Source organism: Triticum aestivum, chromosome 6B (genome assembly GCF_018294505.1).
Source record: "Triticum aestivum cultivar Chinese Spring chromosome 6B, IWGSC CS RefSeq v2.1, whole genome shotgun sequence".
NCBI classification, from domain to species: Eukaryota; Viridiplantae; Streptophyta; class Magnoliopsida; order Poales; family Poaceae; genus Triticum; species Triticum aestivum.
Window position 1 is genome coordinate 84600482 of NC_057810.1, and position 24510 is coordinate 84624991.

A 24510-nucleotide genomic window follows, 5' to 3' on the forward strand; every position below is an offset into this window, starting at 1 on the left:
AATACTACTGAAAACTATAGCTTAGCATACTGGAGAGGGAAATTTCGATAATAATCGGAGTACTGACCGCAGCATGAGCGAGAGGGAGAGAGAAGGGGGGCAGTAGTACCAGGAGTGGGCTGCTGCTGGGTGTCGTCGGGGACGAAGGCGAAGCCGTGGAGGAGAGGGTCGGCTTCATCGATTTTTGGCCGCTGCTTCTCCCGCTAAGCAGCAGCAGCGTCAACGCCTCATGCTTCTCCCGCCGGGCACTGAGGAGGAGAGGGAGACGAGCGTGCCGAGGGCGACACAGGCGAGGATGGCGAGCAGGACCCGATAGGACGCCAGGGCCGAGGGCGACTGGGGGTCCTCGAGCGCGAGGAGGACGGGGCGGGGAGGGGCACCTCTGGTGGAGTGGAGGGGGCGGGCGCAGCGTGCCGTCCTTGCTGTCGTCGCCGCGTGGGGATGAGAGGAAGGAAGAGGATCCAGCGGTGTGGGGCTGGCCCTGGACGGCAGCGGGGCAGGGAGGCGCGGGCCAGGCGGGAGGAAGAGGAGAGGGGGCAACGACGGCGGCGCGAGTGCAGGATGGGTGCCTGGGCGAGCGACCGCGACGGCGGTGGGGCAGAGAGGCGGGTTAGGGTTAGGTTGTGGAGAGAGAGAGAGAGAGAGAGAGAGAGAGAGAGAGGAGGTCGCGCAACAGGAGCGGGCCCGTTTTATATCGTAGGACGTGAAATGACGAAAATGCCCTTGGCGGGGCGCTGGAATTACGCGCAGTGGCAGACGTTTTTTATCAGTATTCATTCCTACAGTGCCGGGATCTGATCCGACGACGTAGGTCATCCAGCGGCTCGATCCGACGGCCCAGATCCAACTGTCAGAAATCCAAGTCGCTGAGGAGACTCGGTGGAACACTCTCTTATTTCTGGATATCAATCTTTAAAATTCCTAAACAAGCTTGTAAAGGAATATCTGACTCGATGTTGCACTAATGTTGGGGGGACAGTGACAACCAAAAGAGAATGCATTGGTGGAAATTAGGTGCACCGAAGTGCAAAGGAGGCATGGGGTTTTTAGAGACATCCACTGTTTTAATTTGGCTCTTTTAGGAAAATAAGCATGGGGGTTAATAGATAGTCCAGATTCTTTGTGTGGTACTGTTCTGAAGACAACGTATTTTCCTAATGGAGATTTGCTCAATAAGAAAACGAAGCTTCCTTCCTAGACAAGATCTTAAGGAGCTGCCTGTGTTTGTCCTTTCGCATTTTTTTCTTCAGAAAGTAACACTGCCGATGCACTCCATTAAACTGAAACGTTGGACAAGTCGGCAGCACACAGATTCAGTACAAACTGAGGTAGATGGCCAGCCCACACAATCTGGTTGCCATCCCCTAACAGAGCGCCTAGCACATACATTTTCTTTTTACATTGTCATATGCAACACACGGCAATTATGTAATTGCCATGTGCTTGCTTCAGCTTGTTGAAGCAGCGCCAAAGCTTCAGCATGTAGTGCGGAGCTGACTCCCTGAAGATGACCCGACGTCATCACAAAGAAAGCGCCCCGATGCCGCGGTAAGGCCCGATCATTCCTCGCAACAAAACCCCAGCCCCTTGAAAGAAAGGGAAGCTTGACGGATCGCCCCATCACAATCAGCGTCAATTTTAGCATGGCTGAGCAAAGGGAACGCCCACAGCAAGGAACTGATCTTTTCACTTTCGGAGATTTGTATTGCAATCCATACGTGTACAGAGCTGCAAGAGACCACCTCCTGTAAGCAACCTACAACCTGAAACCTCAACCTGACACAACATGAGACATAAGCAAACGATACAACTGACAGACGAGCTTGCCTTGGCGTGCTTGTTTAAAAGGCACCAAGCAAATGAACCGCGAGAGTAACCCAACACTAATTATTAATCCAAGCAAGTCACCGTGTCCTCATACAGAACATAAACGATAGACAGGTAAGTTTGCAAAGGCCGGCACAGAGGGCCAAATTATGGGTATAGCACATGGCAGACCCCGTGAACAGCATAGAAATTGGCAGAATCTACAGCACCATAACCATTTTCTGCATCTCGGCCACCGGAATTCAATCCTAGATACCTGCAGAGCAGCCAATTTCATCAGTCAATGTTAAAGCTATGTATCACAATACATTCAGAGAAAAAACGTTAAAGTTATGTATCTCAATTTTTTGTACGACTCAAACAGTACACATTAACTTCACTGGTATTGTGGAAATCATGCCAAATGCTCCGAAACTGGACCGTCTCAGCGGTCAGCATCAGCAGACAAACCAACACTAGAAACAGAGAACCGCTACAGGAAAAGGGTTCATTTTTATCACCACACCTTCAACTCTTATTGTTAGCATATTCTCAAGTTTTTGGCTACATCTGTTATTCTGTTCTCAGTGAAGGCAAAAATCAAATAAAATCAGTGGTCCAAATAACTCCATTACAGGGAAATACTGGACATCCTAGCTTATCGAATCATTTGAATATTCCTTGTTATCATGGGCACACAAGGGGCTCATGGGGCAACAAACCCAAACCATCTAGTTTATAGCTCATAGACATACTTTTCAGAAATGTACGAGCTAGCTAGTCGCTCACAAATAAAATTTAATTGAACTCATGTAGTAAAAGCCTCAACTGGGGATTGTGCATTGTCTTATTAACAGACACAGTTCCCTCGGCCCAAAATAGATGCATTATTCTTTCTTGACAACAACAAAAGCAATGCTTTGACCACTAGTTTACTGGTAATATTAATATGTCAGTAAAAAATACAATTTGTGACAAAAGCAGTGTTTACAGTGAATCTTTTAGTCATGGCATTTCGATCATATGTTTATAAAGTCTTAAGCACCTAAAGTGACCAAAAGTGCAGAAAATAGACTGCCGGCAAAGCATTGATACATATAGCTTGGACCAGACAAATCATGTTAGTGGATCATGGCAGATTACATATGCAAATTAGATAGACACTGAGAGATATGCTGAGAATAATATTTACGCAAACTGCCTTCTACTAGAACAATCATCCGTAAAACTGCAATAAATTGAGCAAAAGGATAAATAGAAATACAAAAATTAATGAAAGCATACTCTTCGAGTGTTTCTGACGATCATCAGTTCACTAGGTACAATAATGACCAAAAATAAGCAGCAATGTGAAATGATATAGCTATCCCGTTTATATGAAGGAAGCATGAAGCAAATGGTCGTCATGCATAGTTATCAAATACTCACGTAGAGGTAACACCATATAAATCGCATTAGGATTTGATAGACCCATAACCACCAAAAACTAATCAAAGGCATGTAGCAACTAGTAGAAGTAAAACAAACAAAAAATAAGTCCATGAAGAACACAAAAGAGGATGTACTGATTATGTTACCACTTAACATATTCACAGAGGGGAAGGGTAAAGAGTTTTGACTCATCTGGGAGCTAGAGGGAGAAAAACCTGCATTATCAGAAGGAACTGGGGGAGTACTGAGGAGGTAACTGAAAGCATGGCAGTTCGATTGAACAGGAAGGCAACCGGAAGTATTCACATCCAGTAGTGAGGGGATAGAACATTAGCAAATAAAAGAGAAGTCAGGTGGTTAAAGGCATATGGAAGAGAAGCAGGGCCTGGAGAAGACGTCAAAGATGCAGTCTGCCATCAATGCAAGGAGGTGACCGGGTGAACATGTAAGCAAAGAGTTGTGGATGATAATAAACAGATGAAGACAGTTTGCTAGCTCTGACTTGAACAACAAGAATTTCAGAAGTGAAACTGAACAATAGACCAATTGCAGGCCATCGCCAGGCTGCAGAGAATATACAAGACTATATACCACTAACAGATTTTTTTTCTAACAAATCATAATCATTACATACAACGCCACCACAGAAGAATCAGAATAGAAATACTACAGGAAACAATCGCTATATGTTGAAGAGGTCAGCAAGCAGCCAAAGGAACAAGTGATATGACACTACTTAAACTTGTTAACTCAACAGGAAAGGATGAACCATATATGCCATGAACCAATTATCAAAAATTAACTTGGTTTTGTTACAACGAATATGTCAAGACATGCTTTACCTGCAGCGTAGACACTTCTGAATGGATTATAATGAGAAAGGGGGTAGGCTCCAGAAAGCTTCTTGAACTTCATTGACTCAAGATGGACCGTAAAGACGATGTGATCTGCCCACACGAATACCACATTATTTTCCTCCTCAGCCCTGGTATCAACATGTTAGTCTCCTGAGATTTCAGAGAAAGTAGCTTGTCCAGTTCAATGGTTCTTCCAAGCCCCCATGAAGCAACACCATCACAATCAGTCTTCATCTTCCACAGTTGGATGCTGCAGTCTGTCTGGATGAGTAAACCAAGGCCTCCACCCTCTGCCCGCATAATCAAGAACATGTACTGGCCCTCTTCAAGGATATGCACCGGCACCCGTATCACAGCTAGGCTTTGCTTCTCCAAATCGAACTCGAGAATTCCATCCATATTCCCAGCAAGCTTCCAGTAAAGGGAATCCCCAACCAGCACAGCAGGCTTGTCAGTAGAAACCAAGGTGGGAGCATCACTCATTAGAACATCAGGTGGAAGCTGCGTTGAGACAAGATCACCCCATGCGCCGGTCTCTGACGAGTAAACGCAGGCAAGAGCTCGATGGTGTTGCTCGTGGTCGTTGTCTGCCACTGTCAACACCACTTGGAAGTGCTGGGCCTCGTCTCCGGCAGCACGAGCACGAAGCACCGCCCCGTTGATCGATGTCTTCTCTGCATGTACTGCAACCCCCGGGGGCACGACAAGGCGGTGCTGGTCGCCGGTGACGGGGTCACACACCAGGATCTGGTTCTTAGGTTTGTTGGAGATGAGTACCAGGCCATGGCGGCATCCGAGGGGCATGAACCGGTCGCCGTCGCCGCGCTGCAAGGAGAAACGACCGGGGGAGACACGATCCGGGGCGTCGAGAGTGGGTACGAAGGGCAGGCCGTCATTCCTGCGGAAGAAACCGAGGAGGGGAGGGCTGCGGCGGTGGTGGATCCGGAAGCGGCGGGAGAATCCTGGGTCGGAGACGAGGAGGCGCCAGCGCTTGCATACGGCGGAGGCGCGGGGCAGAGAGGAGGGCTGCGGGGGCAGGCGGACGAGGATCTCGGGGAGCAGATCGTCGTCCTCCAGTGGCCACATCGCCGGCGAGGGGGGTTGGGGGTGGCGGCGGCGGCGGCGGCGGCTTCGCCCTCGCTGCTCGTGCCGTCGTGCGGGATTGTGGTGGGTGGAGTCACAGCAGCAGCAGCCCAAAATGAAATGTGGAAATGGATCGGCCCAAACTTAGGGGGCGTTTGCTTCAAAAGTCCTAGGATTTTTTCTAGTCCAGGGACTAATCAAAAAATACTCTCTAGTAGAATCTTTTTCTAGTCCGTGTAGAAAAAGTCCCTCCCGTTTGGTTCCTAGAGACTTTTTAGGGACTTTTTCTAGTCTCTGGAACTAAAACGTCCCTGAACCAAACACCCCCTTACATTGATATCCTTTTGTATGTTTTTTTTCTCGCACGAGTGTGTATCATATCTCTCCTGTCTACCCTATCTAAATCTACATTATCTCTACCTAATACTAATTGGTTTGTCTAATTCATATCTAGATGTTTTCTAAAAATGTCACATCTAAACTCCCACAAATATATAATGCAGCAACAAAAAACAAAAAAAAGTAGGACAAAAAAATACTTCCTCCGTTCCTAAATATATTTGTCTTTTTAGATTTCAAATGGACTACTACGTACGGATGTATATATAGACATACTTTAGAGTGTAGATTTACTCAATTTGCTCCGTATGTAGTCACTTGTTGAAATCTCTAGAAAGACAAATATTTGGGAACGGAGGGAGTATAACACAAATAGAATGGACATCAGCTTAGATGTGACATAACTATGTCACATCTAGATGTGTCTTACATAGACCCAATACTAATCCTAATCTTTATCTTTATCTTTACCTATATATCCTTCCCTAATAATAAAGCACGGATTAACTCCATGGTTTCACCGTCACAATACGATTCTTCTCCTGAATTTACGCTTTCAATTTTTTTACCTATATTATTATCTACATCCGAGGTGGTACTATTCATGTGTCATGGTACGCTCCCGATACGCGATCTGTCATCGTTCCACATACATGTGTCATAATACGCCTCCCGACATGCCCATGACAGATCGGTCAGGTGAATAGAATCGTTTTCCTTATTATATACACCTTTCAGTACACTATTTTTATAAATGGTTCGTCAGTAAGGTTTGCTGTGACTTTGTGGTGTCGTTCCAATATAAAAACAGTGTGTTCAAGTTAATTTTACTATCTGGTTTTGTAAATTTTATATCTCAGATATGCTTTAAAGTTTTAAACTGTCAACATGTAGCACTACTCTTCGCTGTGTGCAATACTATAATAATTCTTTTGTTTTCAAAAAATTATTGTTCATTTTATATTTGACATGAAATTACTGTTCAGTTGCTTTCAAGGAAGTAGGGTCATCTATTCCAACTAGCAGGTAAGTTTTTAGGCAATGACAGTGGGTCGAAATTTGGCTCCATGGCCCATGTGTAAGCAAGGGCGGTGATGCCTTTTACTACACAAGGGGTTTAGAGGAGGTATGTATATTTTTGTCGAGAAAAAACTATGAAGAATATCTCTCCGTTAGTTTGATATATCAACCATTTTAGTTCACTTTGACATCTAGAATACAGATCCCTGAAGTTTGTCTTGTGAAGTTGTGATTGACCGGAACCTGGGGAAAGCTGATGCCCGTGACAGATCGGTCGGGTGAATAGAATCGTTTTCCTTATTATATATATCTTTCAGTACACTACTTTTATTAAATGGTTCGTCAGTAAGGTTTGATGTGACTTTGTGGTGTCCATCCAGTATAAAATCAGTGTGTTCAGGTTAATTTTACTATCTGGTTCTGTAAATTTTATATCTCAGATATGCTTTAAAGTTTTAAACTGTCAGCATGTAGCACTACTCTTCCCTGGCTGCAATACTGTAATAATTCTTTTGTTTTCAAAAAATTATTGTTCATTTTATATTTGACATGAAATACTATTCAGTTGCTTTCGAGGAAGTAGGGTCATCTATTCCAACTAGCATGTAAGTTTTTAGGCAATGAAAGTGACGTCGCAATTTGGCTCCATGGCCCATGTGTAAGCAAGGGCGGTGATGCCTTTTACTACACAAGGGGTTCAGAGGAGGTATGTCTATTTTTGTCGAGAAAAAACTATGAAGAAATATCACTTCGTTAGTTTGATATATCAACCGTTTTAGTTCACTTTGACATCTCGAATACAGATTCTTGAAGTTTGTCTTGTAAAGTTGTGATTGACCGGAACCTGGGGAAAGCTGATGCCCGTGACAGATCGGTCGGGTGAATAGAATCGGTTTCCTTATTATATATACCTTTCAGTACACTATTTTTATTAAATGGTTCGTCAGTAAGGTTTGATGTGACTTTGTGGTGTCCATCCAGTATAAAATCAGTGTGTTCAGGTTAATTTTACTATCTGGTTTTGTAAATTTTGTATCTCAGATATGCTTTAAAGTTTTAAACTGTCAACATGTAGCACTACTCTTCCCTGGCTGCAATACTATAATAATTCTTTTGTTTTCAAAAAATTATTGTTCATTTTATATTTGACATGAAATTACTGTTCAGTTGCTTTCAAGGAAGTAGGGTCATCTATTCCAACTAGCAGGTAAGTTTTTAGGCAATGACAGTGACGTCGAAATTTGGCTCCATGGCCCATGTGTAAGCAAGGGCGTTGATGCCTTTTACTACACAAGGGGTTCAGAGGAGGTATGTCTATTTTTGTCGAGAAAAAACTATGAAGAAATATCACTCGTTAGTTTGATATATCAACCGTTTTAGTTCACTTTGACATCACGAATACATATTCTTGAAGTTTGTCTTTGTGAAGTTGTGATTGACTGGAACCTGGGGAAAGCTGATGCCCGTGACAGATCGGTCGGGTGAATAGAATCATTTTCCTTATTATATATACCTTTCAGTACACTATTTTTATTAAATGGTTCGTCAGTAAGGTTTGATGTGACTTTGTGGTGTCCATCCAGTATAAAATCAGTGTGTTCAGGTTAATTTTACTATCTGGTTTTCTAAATTTTATATATCAGATATGCTTTAAAGTTTTAAACTGTCAGCATATAGCACTACTCTTCCCTGGCTACAATACTATAATAATTCTTTTGTTTTCAAAAAATTATTGTTCGTTTTATATTTGACATGAAATTACTGTTTAGTTGCTTTCAAGGAAGTAGGGTCATCTATTCCAACTAGCAGGTAAGTTTTTAGGCAATGACAGTGACGTCGAAATTTGGTTCCATGGCTCATGTGTAAGCAAGGGCGGTGATGCCTTTTACTACACAAGGGGTTCAGAGGAGGTATGTCTATTTTTGTCGAGAAAAAACTATGAATAAATATCACTCGTTAGTTTGATATATCAACCGTTTTAGTTCACTTTGACATCTTGAATATAGATTCTTGAAGTTTGTCTTGTGAAGTTGTGATTGACCGGAACCTAGGGAAAGCTGATGCCCGTGACAGATCGGTCGAGTGAATAGAATCGTTTTCCTTATTATATATACCTTTCAGTACACTATTTTTATTAAATGCATGGTTCGTCAGTAAGGTTTGATGTGACTTTGTGGTGTCCATCCAGTATAAAATCAGTGTGTTCAGGTTAATTTTACTATCTGGTTTTGTAAATTTTGTATCTCAGATATGCTTTAGAGTTTTAAACTGTCAGCATGTAGCACTACTCTTCACTGGCTGCAATACTATAATAATTCTTTTGTTTTCAAAAAATTATTTTTCATTTTATATTTGACATGAAATTACTGTTCAGTTGCTTTCAAGGAAGTAGGGTCATCTATTCCAACTAGCAGGTAAGTTTTTAGGCAATGACAGTGACGTCGAAATTTGGCTCCAGGGCCTATGTGTAAGCAAGGGCGGTGATGCCTTTTACTACACAAGGGGTTTAGAGGAGGTATGTCTATTTTTCTCGAGAAAAAACAATGAAGAAATATCACTCGTTAGTTTGATATATCAACCGTTTTAATTCACTTTGACATCTCGAATACAGATTCTTGAAGTTTGTCTTGTGATGTTGTGATTGACCGGAACCTGGGGAAAGCTGATGCCCGTGACAGATCGGTCGGGTGAATAGAATCGTTTTCCTTATTATATATACCTTTCAGTACACTATTTCTATTAAATGGTTCGTCAGTAAGGTTTGATGTGACTTTGTGGTCTCCATCCAGTATAAAATCAGTGTGTTCAGGTTAATTTAACTACCTGGTTTTGTAAACTTTGTATCTCAGATATGCTTTAAATTTTAAACTGTCAGCATGTAGCACTACTCTTCCCTGACTGCAATACAATAATAATTCTTTTGTTTTCAAAAAATTATTGTTCATTTTATATTTGACATGAAATTACTGTTCAGTTGCTTTCAAGGAAGAAGGGTCATCTATTCCAACTAGCAGGTAAGTTTTTAGGCAATGACAGTGACGTCGAAATTTGGCTCCATGGCCCATGTGTAAGCCAGGGCGGTGATGCCTTTTACTACACAAGGGGTTCAGAGGAGGTATGTCTATTTTTGTTGAGAAAAAACTATGAAGAAATATCACTTGTTAGTTTGATATATCAACCGTTTTAGTTCACTTTGACATCTCGAATACAGATTCTTGAAGTTTGTCTTGTGAAGTTGTGATTGACCGGAACCTGGGGAAAGCTGATGCCCGTGACAGATCGGTCGGGTGAATAGAATCATTTTCCTTATTATATATACCTTTCAGTACACTATTTTTATTAAATGGTTCATCAGTAAGGTTTGATGTGACTTTGTGGTGTCCATCCAGTATAAAATCAGTGTGTACAGGTTAATTTTACTATCTGGTTTTGTAAATTTTGTATCTCAGATATGCTTTAAAGTTTTAAATTGTCAGCATGTAGCACTACTCTTCCCTGGCTGCAATATTATAATAATTCTTTTGTTTTAAAAAATTATTGTTCATTTTATATTTGACATGAAATTACTGTTCAGTTGCTTTCAAGGAAGAAGGGTCATCTATTCCAACTAGCAGGTAAGTTTTTAGGCAATGACAGTGACGTCGAAATTTGGCTCCATGGCCCATGTGTAAGCAAGGGCGGTGATGCCTTTTACTACACAAGGTGTTCAGAGGAGGTATGTCTATTTTTGTCGAGAAAAAACTATGAAGAAATATCACTCATTAGTTTGATATATCAACCGTTTTAGTACACTTTGACATCTCGAATACAGATTCTTGAAGTTTGTCTTGTGAAGTTGTGATTGACCGGAACCTGGGGAAAGCTGATGCCCGTGACAGATTGGTCGGGTGAATAGAATCATTTTCCTGATTATATATACCTTTCAGTACACTATTTTTATTAAATGGTTCGTCAGTAAGGTTTGATTTGGCTTTGTGGTGTCGATCCAGTATAAAATCAGTGTGTTCAGGTTAATTTTACTATCTGGTTTTGTAAATTTTATATCTCAGAGATGCTTCAAAGTTTTAAACTGTCAGCATGTAGCACTACTCTTCACTGGCTGCAATACTATAATAATTCTTTTGTTTTCAAAAAATTATTGTTCATTTTATATTTGACATGAAATTACTGTTCAGTTGCTTTCAAGGAAGTAGGGTCATCTATTCCAACTAGCAAGTAAGTTCTTAGGCAATGACAGTGACGTCGAAATTTGGCTCCATGGCCCATGGGTAAGCAAGGGTGGTGATGCCTTTTACTACACAAGGGGTTCAGAGGAGGTATGTCTACTTTTGTCGAGAAAAAACTATGAAGAAATATCACTCGTTAGTTTGATATATCAACCGTTTTCGTTCATTTTGACATCTCGAATACAGATTCTTGAAGTTTGTCTTTGTGAAGTTGTGATTGACCGGAACCTGGGGAAAGCTGATGCCCGTGACAGATCGGCCGGGTGAATAGAATCATTTTCCTTATTATATATACCTTTCAGTACACTATTTTTATTAAATGGTTCGTCAGTAAGGTTTGATGTGACTTTGTGGTGTCCATCCAGTATAAAATCAGTGTGTTCATGTTAATTTTACTATCTGGTTTTCTAAATTTTATATCTCAGATATGCTTTAAAGTTTTAAACTGTCAGCATATAGCACTACGCTTCCCTGGCTACAATACTATAATAATCCTTTTGTTTTCAAAAAATTATTGTTCATTTTATATTTGACATGAAATTACTGTACAGTTGCTTTCAAGGAAGTAGGGTCATCTATTCCAACTAGCAGGTAAGTTTTTAGGCAATGACAGTGACGTCGAAATTTGGTTCCATGGCTCATGTGTAAGCAAGGGCGGTGATGCCTTTTACTACACAAGGGGTTCAGAGGAGGTATGTCTATTTTTGTCGAGAAAAATCTATGAAGAAATATCACTCGTTAGTTTGATATATCAACCGTTTTAGTTCACTTTGACATCTCGAATATAGATTCTTGAAGTTTGTCTTGTGAAGTTGTGATTGACTGGAACCTAGGGAAAGCAGATGCCCGTGACAGATCGGTCGGGTGAATAGAATCGTTTTCCTTATTATATATACCTTTCAGTACACTATTTTTATTAAATGGTTCGTCAGTAAGGTTTGATGTGACTTTGTGGTGTCCATCCAGTATAAAATCGTTGTGTTCAGGTTAATTTTACTATCTGGTTTTGCAAATTTTGTATGTCAGATATGCTTTAGAGTTTTAAACTTTCAGCATGTAGCACTACTCTTCCCTGGCTGCAATACTGTAATAATTCTTTTGTTTTCAAAAAATTATTGTTCATTTTATATTTGACATGAAATAATATTCAGTTGCTTTCGAGGAAGTAGGGTCATCTATTCCAACTAGCAGGTAAGTTTTTAGGCAATGATAGTGACGTCGAAATTTGGCTCCAGGGCCCATGCGTAAGCAAGGGCGGTGATGCCTTTTACTACACAAGGGCTTCAGAGGAGGTATGTCTATTTTTGTCGAGAAAAAACTATGAAGAAATATCACTCATTAGTTTGATATATCAACCGTTTTAGTTCACTTTGACATCTCGAATACAGATTCTTGAAGTTTGTGTTGTGAAGTTGTGATTGACCGGAACCTGGGGAAAGCTGATGCCCGTGACAGATCGGTTGGGTGAATAGAATCATTTTCCTTATTATATATACCTTTCAGTACACTATTTTTATTAAATGGTTCGTCAGTAAGGTTTGATTTGACTTTGTGGTGTCGATCCAGTATAAAATCAGTGTGTTCAGGTTAATTTTACTATCTGGTTTTGTAAATTTTATATCTCAGAGATGCTTTAAAGTTTTAAACTGTCAGCATGTAGCACTACTCTTCACTGGCTGCAATACTATAATAATTCTTTTGTTTTAAAAAATTATTGCTCATTTTATATTTGACATGAAATTACTGTTCAGTTGCTTTCAAGGAAGTAGGGTCATCTATTCCAACTAGCAGGTAAGTTTTTAGGCAATGATAGTTACCTCGAAATTTGGCTCCATGGCCCATGTGTAAGCAAGGGTGGTGATGCCTTTTACTACACAAGGGGTTCAGAGGAGGTATGTCTATTTTTGTCGAGAAAAAACTATGAAGAAATATCACTCGTTAGTTGGATATATCAACCGTTTTCGTTCATTTTGACATCTCGAATACAGATTCTTGAAGTTTGTCTTTGTGAAGTTGTGATTGACCGGAACCTGGGGAAAGCTGATGCCCGTGACAGATCGGTCGGGTGAATAGAATCATTTTCCTTATTATATATACCTTTTAGTACACTATTTTTATTAAATGGTTCGTCAGTAAGGTTTGATGTGACTTTGTGGTGTCCATCCAGTATAAAATCAGTATGTTCAGGTTAATTTTACTATCTGGTTTTCTAAATTTTATATCTCAGATATGCTTTAAAGTTTTAAACTGTCAGCATATAGCACTACTCTTCCCTGGCTACAATACTATAATAATCCTTTTGTTTTCAAAAAATTATTGTTCGTTTTATATTTGACATGAAATTACTGTTCAGTTGCTTTCAAGGAAGTAGGGTCATCTATTCCAACTAGCAGGTAAGTTTTTAGGCAATGACAGTGACGTCGAAATTTGGTTCCATGGCTCATGTGTAAGCAAGGGCGGTGATGCCTTTTACTACACAAGGGGTTCAGAGGAGGTATGTCTATTTTTGTCGAGAAAAAACTATGAAGAAATATCACTCGTTAGTTTGATATATCAACCGTTTTAGTTCACTTTGACATCTCGAATATAGATTCTTGAAGTTTGTCTTGTGAAGTTGTGATTGACGGGAACCTAGGGAAAGCTGATGCCCGTGACAGATCGGTCGGGTGAATAGAATCGTTTTCCTTATTATATATACCTTTTAGTACACTATTTTTATTAAATGCATGGTTCGTCAGTAAGGTTTGATGTGACTTTGTGGTGTCCATCCAGTATAAAATCAGTGTGTTCAGGTTAATTTTACTATCTCATTTTGTAAATTTCGTATCTCAGATATGCTTTAGAGTTTTAAACTGTCAGCATGTAGCACTACTCTTCTCTGGCTGCAATACTATAATAATTCTTTTGTTTTCAAAAAATTATTGTTCATTTTATATTTGACATGAAATTACTGTTCAGTTGTTTTCAAGGAAGTAGGGTCATCTATTCCAACTAGCAGGTAAGTTTTTAGGCAATGATAGTGACGTCGAAATTTGGCTCCAGGGCCTATGTGTAAGCAAGGGCGGTGATGCCTTTTACTACACAATGGGTTCAGAGGAGGTATGTCTATTTTTCTCGAGAAAAAACTATGAAGAGATATCACTCGTTAGTTTGATATATCAACCGTTTTAATTCACTTTGACATCTCAAATACAGATTCTTGAAGTTTGTCTTGTGATGTTGTGATTGACCGGAACATGGGGAAAGCTGATGCCCATGACAGATCGGTCGGGTGAATAGAATCGTTTTCCTTATTATATATACCTTTCAGTACACTATTTCTATTAAATGGTTCGTCAGTAAGGTTTGATGTGACTTTGTGGTGTCCATCCAGTATAAAATCAGTGTGTTCAGGTTAATTTTACTATCTGGTTTTGTAAATTTTGTATCTCAGATATGCTTTAAAGTTTTAAACTGTCAGCATGTAGCACTACTCTTCCCTGGCTGCAATACTATAATAATTCTTTTGTTTTCAAAAAATTATTGTTCGTCTTATATTTGACATGAAATTATTGTTTAGTTGCTTTCAAGGAAGTAGGGTCATCTATTCCAACTAGCAGGTAAGTTTTTAGGCAATGACAGTGACGTCGAAATTTGGTTCCATGGCTCATGTGTAAGCAAGGGCGGTGATGCCTTTTACTAAACAAGGGGTTCAGAGGAGGTATGTCTATTTTTGTCGAGAAAAAACTATGAAGAAATATCACTCGTTAGTTTGATATATCAACCGTTTTAGTTCACTTTGACATCTCGAATACAGATTTTCGAAGTTTGTCTTGTGAAGTTCTGATTGACCGGAACCTGAGGAAAGCTGATGCCCGTGACAGATCGGTCGGGTGAACAGAATCGTTTGCCTTATTATATATACCTTTCAGTACACTGTTTTTATTAAATGGTTTGTCAGTAAGGTTTGATGTGACTTTATGGTGGCCATCCAGTATAAAATCAGTGTGTTCAGGCTAATTTTACTATCTGGTTTTGTATATTTTGTATCTCAGATATGCTTTAAAGTTTTAAACTGTCAGCATGTGGCACTACTCTTCCCTGGCTGCAATACTATAATAATTCTTTTGTTTTCAAAAAATTATTGTTCATTTTATATTTGACATGAAATTACTGTTCAGTTGCTTTCAAGGAAGTAGGGTCATCTATTCCACCTAGCAGGTAAGTTTTTAGGCAATAACAGTGACGTCGAAATTTGGCTCCATGGCCCATGTGTAAGCAAGGGCGGTGATGCCTTTTACTACACAAGGGGTTCAGAGGAGGTATGTCCATTTTTGTCGAGAAAAAACTATGAAGAAATATCACTCGTTAGTTTGATATATCAACTGTTTTAGTTCACTTTGACATCTGGAATACAGATTCTTGAAGTTTGTCTTATGAAGCTGTGATTGACCAGAACCTGGGGAAAGCTGATGCCCGTGACAGATCGGTCGGGTGAATAGAATCATTTTCCTTATTATATATACATTTCAGTACACTATTTTTATTAAATGGTTCGTCAGTAAGGTTTGATGTGACTTTGTGGTGTCCATCCAATATAAAATCAGTGTGTTCAGGTTAATTTTACTATCTGGTTTTGTAAATTTTGTATCTCAGATATGCTTTAAAGTTTTAAACTGTCAGCATGTAGCACTACTCTTCCCTGGCTGCAATACTATAATAATTCTTTTGTTTTCACAAATTTATTGTTCATTTTATATTTGACATGAAATTACTGTTCAGTTGCTTTCAGGGAAGTCGGGTCATCTATTCCAACTAGCAGGTAAGTTTTTAGGCAATGACAGTGATGTCGAAATTTGGCTCCATGGCCCATGTGTAAGCAAGGGCGGTGATGCCTTTTACTACACAAGGGGTTCAGAGGAGGTATGTCTATTTTTGTCGAGAAAAAACTATGAAGAAATATCACTCGTTAGTTTGATATATCAACCGTTTTAGTTCACTTTGACATCTCAAATACAGATTCTTGAAGTTTGTCTTGTGAAGTTGTGATTGACCGGAACCTGGGGAAAGCTGATGCCCGTGACAGATCGGTCGGGTGAATAGAATCGTTTTCCTTATTATACATACCTTTCAGTACACAATTTTTATTAAATGGTTCGTCAGTAAGGTTTGATGTGACTTTGTGGTGTCCATCCAGTATAAAATCAGTGTGTTCAGGTTAATTTTACTATCTGGTTTTGTAAATTTTGTATCTCAAATATGCTTTAAAGTTTTAAACTGTCAGCATGTAGCACTACTCTTCCCTGGCTGCAATACTATAATAAATCTTTTGTTTTCAAAAAATTATTGTTCATTTTATAGTTGACATGAAATTATTGTTCAGTTGCTTTCAAGGAAGTAGGGTCATCTATTCCAACTAGTAGGTAAGTTTTTATGCAATGACAGTGATGTCGAAATTTGCCTCCAGGGCCCATGTGTAAGCAAGGGCGGTGATGCATTTTTACTAGACAAGGGGTTCAGAGGAGGTATGTCTATTTTTGTCGAGAAAAAACTATGAAGAAATATCACTCGTTAGTTTGATATATCAACCGTTTTAGTTCACTTTGACATCTCAAATACAGATTCTCGAAGTTTGTCTTGTGAAGTTCTGATTGACCGGAACCCGGGGAAAGCTGATGCCCGTGACAGATCGGTCGGGTGAACAGAATCGTTTTCCTTATTATATATACCGTTCAGTACACTATTTTTATTAAATGGTTCATCAGTAAGGTTTGATGTGACTTTATGGTGGCCATCTAGTATAAAATCAGTGTGTTCAGGTTAATTTTACTATCTGGTTTTGTAAATTTTGTATCTCAGATATGCTTTAAAGTTTTAAACTGTCAGCATATAGCACTACTCTTCCCTGGCTGCAATACTATAATAATTCTTTTGTTTTCAAAAAATTATTGTTCATTTTATATTTGACATGAAATTACTGTTCAGTTGCTTTCAAGGAAGTAGGGTCATCTATTCCAACTAGTAGGTAAGTTTTTAGGCAATGACAGTGACGTCGAAATTTGGCTCCATGGCCCATGTGTAAGCAAGGGCGGTGATGCCTTTTACTACACAAGGGGTTCAGAGGAGGTATGTCTATTTTTGTCGAGAAAAAACTATGAAGAAATATCACTCGTTAGTTTGATATATCAACCGTTTTAGTTCACTTTGACATCTCGAATACAGATTCTTGAAGTTTGTCTAGTGAAGTCGTGATTGACCGGAACCTAGGGAAAGCTGATGCCCGTGACAGATCGGTCGGGTGAACAGAATCATTTTCCTTATTATATATACCTTTCAGTACACTATTTTTATTCAATGGTTCGTCAGTAAGGTCTGATGTGACTTTGTGGTGTCCATCCAATATAAAATCAGTGTGTTCAGGTTAATTTTACTATCTGGTTTTGTAAATTTTGTATCTCAGATATGCTTTAAAGTTTTAAACTGTCAGCATGTAGCACTACTCTTCCCTGGCTGCAATACTATAATAATTCTTTTGTTTTCAAAAATTTATTGTTTATTTTATATTTGACATGAAATTACTGTTCAGTTGCTTTCAAGGAAGTAGGGTCATCTATTCCAACTAGCAGGTAAGTTTTTAGGCAATGACAGTGACGTCGAAATTTGGCTCCATAGCCCATGTGTAAGCAAGGGCGGTGATGCCTTTTACTACACAAGGGGTTCAGAGGAGGTATGTCTATTTTTGTCAAGAAAAAACAATGAAGAAATGTCACTCCGTTAGTTTGATATATCAACCGTTTTAGTTCACTTTGACATCTCGAATACAGATTCTTGAAGTTTGTCTTGTGAAGTTGTGATTGACCGGAACCTGGGGAAAGCTGATACCCGTGACAGATCGGTCGGGTGAATAGAATCGTTTTCCTTATTATATATACCTTTCAGTAAACTATTTTTTTAAATGGTTCGTTAGTAAGGTTTGATGTGACTTTGTGGTGTCCATCTAGTATGAAATCAGTGTGTTCAGGTTAATTTTCAATCTGGTTTTGTAAATTTTATATCTCAGATATGCTTTAAAGTTCTAAACTTTCAGCATATATCACTAATCTTCCCTGGCTGCAATACTATAATAAATCTTTTGTTTTCAAAAAATTATTGTTCATTTTATATTTGACATGAAATTACTGTTCTGTTGCTTTCAAGGAAGTAGGGTCATCTATTCCAACTAGCAGGTAAGTTTTTAGGCAATGACAATGGGTCGAAATTTGGCTCCATGGCCCATGTGTAAGCAAGGGCGGTGATGCCTTTTACTACACAAGGGGTTCAGAGGAGGTATGTCTATTTTTGTCGAGAAAAAAAATGAAGAAATATCACTCGTTAGTTTTATATATCAACCATTTTATTTCACTTTGACATCTCAAATACAGATTCTTGAAGTTTGTCTTGTGAAGTTGTGATTGACTGGAACCTAGGGAAAGATGATGCCCGTGACAGATCGGTCGGGTGAATAGAATCGTTTTCCTTATTATATATACCTTTCAGTACACTATTTTTATTAAATGGTTCGTCAGTAAGGTTTGATGTGACTTTGTGGTGTCCATCCAGTATAAAATCAGTGTGTTCAAGTTAATTTTACTATCTGGTTTTGTAAATTTTGTATCTCAGATATGCTTTAGAGTTTTAAACTGTCAGCATGTAGGACTACTCTTCCCTAACTGCAATACTATAATAATTCTGTTGTTTTCAAAAAAACTATTGTTCATTTTATATTTGACATGAAATTACTGTTCTGTTGCTTTCAAGGAAGTAGGGTCATCTATTCCAACTAGCAGGTAAGTTTTTAGGCAATGACAGTGGGTCGAAATTTGGCTCCATGGCCCATGTGTAAGCAAGGGCGGTGATGCCTTTTACTACACAAGGGGTTAGAGGAGATATGTCTATTTTTGTTGAGAAAAAACTATGAAGAAATATCACTCCGTTGGTTTGATATATCAACCGTTTTAGTTCACTTTGACATCTCGAATATAGATTCTTGAAGGTTGTCTTGCGAAGTTGTGATTGACCGGAACCTGGGGAAAGCTGATGCCCATGACACATCGGTCGGGTGAATAGAATCGTTTTCCTAATTATATATACCTTTCTGTACACTATTTTTATTAAATGGTTCGTCAGTAAGGTCTGATGTGACTTTGTGGTGTCCATCCAATATAAAATCAGTGTGTTCAGGTTAATTTTACTATCTGGTTTTGTAAATTTTATGTCTCAGATATGCTTTAGAGTTTTAAACTGTTAGCATGTAGCACTACTCTTCCCTGGCTGCAATACTATAATAATTCTTTTGTTTTCAAACAAATTATTGTTCATTTTATATTTGACATCAAATTATAGTTCAGTTGCTTTCAACGAAGTAGGGTCATCTATTCCAACTACCAGGTAAGTTTTTAGGCAATGACTGTGACGGTGAAATTTGGCTCGATGGCCCATGTGTAAGCAAGGGCGGTGATGTCTTTTACTACACAAGGGGTTCAGAGGAGGTATGTCTATTTTTGTCGAGAAAAAACCATGAAGAAATATCACTCCGTTAGTTTGATATATCTACCATTTTAGTTCACTTTGACATCTCGAATACAGATTCTTGAAGTTTGTCTTGTGAAGTTGTGATCGACCGGAACCTGGGGAAAGCTGATGCCCGTGACATATCGGTCGGGTGAATAGAATCACTTCCCTTATTATATATACCTTTCATTACACTATTTTTGTTAAATGGTTCGTCAGTAAGGTTTGATGTGACTTTGTGGTGTCCATCCAGTATAAAATCAGTGTGTTCAGGTTAATTTTACTTCCTGGTTTTGTAAAATTTACATCTCAGATATGCTTTAGAGTTTTAAACTGTCGGCATGTAGCACTACTCTTCCCTGGCTGCAATAATATAATAATTCTTTTGTTTTAAAAAAAATATTGTTCATTTTATATTTGACATGAAATTACTGTTCAGTTGCTTTCAAGGAAGTAGGGTCATCTATTCCAACTACCAGGTAAGTTTTTAGGCAATGACAGTGACGTCGAAATTTGGCTCCATGGCCCATGTGTAAGCAAGGGCGGTGATGCCTTTTACTACACAAGGGGTTCAGAGGAGGTATGTCTATTTTTGTCGAGAAAAAACTATGAAGAAATATCACTCTGTTAGTTTGATATATCAATCGTTTGAGTTCACTTTGACATCTCGAATACAGATTCTTAAAGTTTGTCTTGTGAAGTTGTGATTGACTGGAACCTGGGGAAAGCTGATGCCCGTGACAGATCGGTCGGGTGAATAGAATCGTTTTCCTTATTATATATACCTTTTAGTACACTATTTTTATTAAATGGTTCGTCAGTAAGGTTTGATGTGACTTTATGGTGGCCATCCAGTATAAAATCAGTGTGTTCAGGTTAATTTTACTATCTGGTTTTGTAAATTTTGTATCTCAGATATGCTTTAAAGTTTTAAACTATCAGCATGTAGCACTACTCTTCCCTGGCTGCAATACTATAATAATTCTTTTGTTTTCAAAAAATTATTGTTCATTTTATATTTGACATGAAATTACTGTTCAGTTGCTTTCAAGGAAGTAGGGTCATCTATTCCAACTAGCAGGTAAGTTTTTAGGCAATGACAGTGACGTCAAAATTTGGCTCCATTGCCCATGTGTAAGCAAGGGCGGTGATGCCTTTTACTACACAAGGGGTTCAGAGGAGGTATGTCTATTTTTGTCGAGAAAAAACTATGAAGAAATATCACTCGTTAGTTTGATATATCAACCGTTTTAGTTCACTTTGACATCTCGAATACAGATTCTTGAAGTTTGTCTTGTGAAGTTGTGATTGACCGGAACCTAGGAAAAGCTGATGCCCGTGACAGATTGGTCGGGTGAATAGAATCGTTTTCCTTATTATATATACCTTTCAGTACACTATTTTTATTAAATGGTTCGTTAGTAAGGTTTGATGTGACTTTGTGGTGTTCATCCAGTATAAAATCAGTGTGTTCAGGTTAATTTTACTATCTGGTTTTGTAAATTTTGTTTCTCAGATGTGGTTTAAAGTTTTAAACTGTCAGCATGTAGCACTACTCTTGCCTGGCTGCAATACTATAATAATTCTTTTGTTTTCAAAAAATTATTGTTCATTTTATATTTGACATGAAATTACTGTCCAGTTGCTTTCAAGGAAGTAGGGTCATCTATTCCAACTAGCAGGTAAGTTTTTAGGCTATGACAGTGACGTCGAAATTTGGCTCCATGGCCCATTTGTAAGCAAGGGCGGTGATGCCTTTTACTACACAAGGGGTTCAGAGGAGGTATGTCTATTTTTGTCGAGAAAAAACTATGAAGGAATATCACTCGTTAGTTTGATATATCAACCATTTTAGTTCACTTTGACATCTCGAATACAGATTCTTGAAGTTTGTCTTGTGAAGTTGTGATTGACCGGAACCTAGGAAAAGCTGATGCCCGTGACAGATCGGTCGGTTGAATAGAATCGTTTTCCTTATTATATATACCTTTCAGTACACTATTTTTATTAAATGGTTCGTCAGTAAGGTTTGATGTGACTTTGTGGTGTTCATCCAGTATAAAATTAGTGTGTTCAGGTTAATTTTACTATCTGGTTTTGTAAATTTTGTATCTCAGATATGGTTTAAAGTTTTAAACTGTCAGCATGTAGCACTACTCTTCCCTGGCTGCAATACTATAATAATTCTTTTGTTTTCAAAAAATTATTGTTCATTTTATATTTGACATGAAATTACTGTCCAGTTGCTTTCAAGGAAGTAGGGTCATCTATTCCAACTAGCAAGTAAGTTTTTAGGCAATGACAGTGACGTCGAAATTTGGCTCCATGGCCCATGTGTAAGCAAGGGCGGTGATGCCTTTTACTACACAAGGGGTTCAGAGGAGGTATGTCTATTTTTTTTCGAGAAAAGCCTATGAAGAAATATCACTCGTTAGTTTGATATATCAACTGTTTTAGTTCACTTTGACATCTGGAATACAAATTCTTGAAGTTTGTCTTGTGAAGTTGTGATTGACCGGAACCTGGGAAAAGCTGATGCCCGTGGCAGATCGGTCTGGTGAATAGAATCATTTTCCTTATTATATATACCTTTCAGTACACTATTTTTATTAAATATGTCGGTGTACTAGAGTAGGGGTACCCTAGTATCCCGAACTTGTGCACGGGCAGTTGCAGCCACCCGCGGCAAGGCTTGCCGGGTGACCGCCAAGGTACTCCGCGGTTCCTGTGGAGCCATTGAAGAACAAAGTATCTAAGCCAAGGAGACAAGGCCCCGGCAAGAGGAGCTTGCCGGGAAGGCCAACCAAGGCATAAGAGCAAAGTATCCAAGCCAAGGAGACAAGGCCCCGGCAAGAGGAGCTTGCCGGGAAGGCCCACCAAGGCATCTCAAGGAGTTTGCCGCGATGTGCCACGCGTCCCGGCAAGGCCCGGGGAGCGACAAGCCTCCGGACGTGACAAGACAACGACCGCGGCAAGGCACTTGCCGTGGCATGCTACCACCCCGTACCTACGCTCCAACGCATCCACCAACGTGTCGCCCTGGGGGCCTTCCCAGGCGCGCGTGGCGGGAGGCTGTGCAGCCAGCGGTGCGCGGTGGCAAGCAGTGCTGACAATATTGCCATCGTGGCGAGCGGTGGCGCCCCTGACGGTCCCTTTCTACACTGTTTTGGGCGACAGAGACGGGCATTTAATGTCTTTGTCCCCTGCCATCAGGGTTAGGTAGGAAACACTGTACAGGTAGCTGTACCAACCGCAAGTCCTTTTCCATTTTTACCCTTGTATACGTTGCCACCTGTCGGTGACCCCTTGAGCATATAAAAGGAGGCCCATGCGCAACGTAGCGGGGGTTCGGAAGGTTCGAAGCCAGAAAACACTCACGCTCGGTCTCGTTAGCAGCTGGAGTGTACTGTAGCACTCAGCGCTCCCGAGCAAGAACTCAATACAATCAGACAAGCAGCAGTAGGAGTATTATCTCTCCGGAGAGCTCCGAAGCTGGGTAAACTACTCGTGTGTTTCGCCTCGATCTGCTCTTCGTGCGATCTCCGCCCCCCACCGAACCGAAAGGGGCTCGGTCCGCCGGTCCCATAGGTGTTCGTGGATCAGTTTCCCCAACATCTTTGGCGCGCCAGGTAGGGGGACGTCGAGGTTGTGTGAACCTGATCCGGCGTTCACGCGAGCTAGATCTTCATCTTCTTCATCGACATGCCACCGAAGAAGAAGGCTTCGGAGGCAGCTGTTCCATCCGCATCGGTCCCACCGCCACCGGAGCAAGCGGGTGGTGGGGTAGACGCCAGCGGAAGAACGGACGCCGACGAGGGAGCGCACGGTGATGCCAGGTCCAAGGACAAGGCTGCGCAGACCTCAGCGTCCGTACATGTTCTGCGCCCATCTCAGGAGGCGAAGGACCGACAGCGTCATGGTATTCGCAGTACCATACGCTTGTTGGACCAAGATCGAGCTGGAGGATCTCGGGGTGCTCAAGATCAGCATGCACGCCAACATGCTGGCACGAGTGAGGCACGGTCGCCTGGAGGGGATACTGCTCCTTCTAACATAGTTAGGAGTCCGAGCACATCCCGCTCCTTGCACTATTCGCCACGACCACCCACCACTCCAGCAGAAGCTTTGGCGCGAGCTCAACTGCTCCTGGATTACCCTCCAACGGCGGACAAGACCGATCAATGGAGGGCCACCATTCAGAGTCTCATTGGCTTTGCCAATGGCGACACTCCGCGCCCGCCGAGTACGTCGCTGCCGCGGCAGGACCGCCAGGCGCGAGCCGATGGCGACGGAACCGGTGGGGGTGCGACCACTATGCACTCTCCACCCCGAAGGCCAAGATCGCCGACTCGCCGGGTCCACCTCGACAGCGACTCCACCGCATCATTGGATCCACGAGCTCGTTGTGATCAACGCCAAGTTCTTCACGAACGATAGCAAGAAGACGCTCGAACTCGCATCGAGCGCCAAAGGGAAGTGTGGCGTCAATCAGACCAGCGCGCTGGGCCCTCTGTCGACATGCATGCGCCAGGGGAACCAGGTGACTTGCCGTACGCGGTAGGTTGCCCTGCGTTTACTCGTGAGCTGCGGCAAGTCCAGTGGCCCAGCAAGAAGAATTTCAAGCTAGACGTGCCAGAGAAGTACGACGGCAAGACGCATCCATCGGAGTTCCTCAGCATCTACACCATCGCGGTGCAAGCTGTCGGGGGACGGGACGACAAGATCCTTGCCAACTACTTCCCACTAGTGCTCAAGCCCAACGTCAGATCCTGGCTCATGCATTTGCCGGATAACTCCATATCCTCTTGGGCCGACCTATGCCATCAGTTTGTCGGCGCCTTTACGGGCGGCCACAAGCCTCCTGGCCAAGAAAGCGACCTTCATCTGCTCGCCCAGAGGGAAGGAGAGCCCCTGCGCAAGTACATTCAAAGATTCAGCCGCGTACAGCACAACATCCCAGATGTCCACCCTGCCGCGGTAATCAGCGCGTTTCATCAGAACGTGCGGAACCGCAGGATGCGGGAGGAGATGGCGATGTGCAAGATCAGAGACGTTAGTGAGCTATATGCCCTGGCCGACAAGTGTGCGCATGCTGAGGAGGGGAGGAAACTCCCCGGAGAGAATACAGAAGCAGCAGGATCAGATAGTGAGGGGACCGCCCCGACAAAGAAAAACCGGCGGCGGAACAACAGGAAGAAGAAAGTCAAAGATGTGCTAGT

The 24510-nt window shown here is 41.0% G+C and overlaps 1 pseudogene; it reads right to left on the reverse strand.

Moving 5' to 3' along the window:
* Positions 1–1275: 1275 nt before the first annotated feature.
* The window catches only part of LOC123138873 (F-box protein At5g03970-like), a 30782-nt pseudogene continuing 7547 nt past the window's right edge, over positions 1276–24510 (reverse strand).